The 1,346-nt window shown below is 45.2% G+C and overlaps 1 non-coding gene across 1 annotated transcript; it reads right to left on the bottom strand.

The window, feature by feature from the left end:
• Positions 1 to 308: 308 nt before the first annotated feature.
• On the bottom strand, positions 309 to 381 carry TRNAE-UUC. Its single transcript has one exon. It is a non-coding gene; the product is annotated as a tRNA-Glu (tRNA).
• Between the last annotated feature and the right edge of the window lie 965 nt (positions 382 to 1,346).

Raw genomic sequence — 1,346 nt, 5'->3', positions numbered from 1 at the left:
TACTGGATCCATTGGTCTTACCTCCTGGAAGGGGCTTTAAACTGAAAAATGGAATAGTTATAGTAGAGGCTGTAGCATGGTGGCACCCGCAACTTCAGTTGACAGTGAAATCAGCTGGGATGACTGAGGCCATGGAGAAAGGAAGAGAGCCAGACATCAAAAGTGACAACGGACCCCTATACTGCCTTTCAACATACTCTAAAGAGTTCATTGTTCTTACCGAAGACCCATCTTTCAAAAAGCACTCTGACATGGATTCTGAGCAATTATTTTTATTTGGCCACCCCATACGGCCTGTGGAACCTTAGTTCCCTGACCAGGGATCAAACCTGTGCCCCCTGCAGTGAAAGCACAGAGTCTTAACCACTGGACCATCAGGGAAGTCCCTGAGCAACTATCTTGTTTTTTTCTACATGACCAAAAGTATTGTTAAAAATATCACAATGGAAAAAAAAATTTTTTTACTTTTTTACTTTTAAAAGCACTTTAGGATATTGTCCTATTTGGTTGTACTCTTCCCAGGAAAATTTAGGCTTTAAGTATAAACTCTTAAACTTTGACATGAAATTCACACTCTCTCAAGAGCTATGTTATCAGTGAGGTGGGTCAGAGGAGCACTAGATGACTGACCCCATCCTTCCATGTGTCCAAAACACAGCTTAATGGCTGTGGTCATTCCGAATAATTTTTTTTTCTTTATTGGTTCAATTAGGCAGACCATCGTAAAATGCATCTAGCTCTGGTCACCAATCAGACAGAAGCATCCATGCACATAGGGGAAGTTTTCCTCGGTGGTTTAGGAAGTGCATCTGTGCATTTGTCTCCAAGGTAACATAGTCTAACAGGTGGATCACAGGACTGGGGTTGGGCATGTGCAGCTCAGCCATGTTTACTAACTAGGAGATCTTAGGATGTTTTCTGAGTCTCGTTGCCTCCTCCTTTTCCAGAAAGAATGCCTTTACCACCCTCATATGTCTGCAGGATTAAGTATCATAGTGTATGAAATGCCTGGCACCTGGGAAGATCTCTGGAAATATCCATTCTCGGGGCTTTTGGAGAATAAATACACCTTCCCTATTAGCACTTCCAGGCTTCCCAGATATCTGAGTTGGGAAGATCCCCTGGAGTGGGAAGTGACACCCCACTCCAATATTACTCCCTGGGAAATCCCTCGGACAGAGGAGCCTGGCAGGCCACAGCCCATTGGATCACAGAGAGCTGGACACAACCGAGCCATTAAGCCAGTGAAGGCGATGGCACCCCACTCCAGTACTCTTGCCTGGGAAATTTCATGGACGGAGGAGCCTGGTGGGCTGCAGTCCATGGGGTCGCGAAGAGTCAGACAG

The sequence above is a fragment of the Oryx dammah genome, unplaced genomic scaffold (genome assembly GCF_014754425.2).
Source record: "Oryx dammah isolate SB20612 unplaced genomic scaffold, SCBI_Odam_1.1 HiC_scaffold_4, whole genome shotgun sequence".
NCBI classification, from domain to species: domain Eukaryota; kingdom Metazoa; phylum Chordata; class Mammalia; order Artiodactyla; family Bovidae; genus Oryx; species Oryx dammah.
Note: the sequence above shows the minus strand (reverse complement) of the source record. Positions and strands in the feature narration are given on the sequence as shown.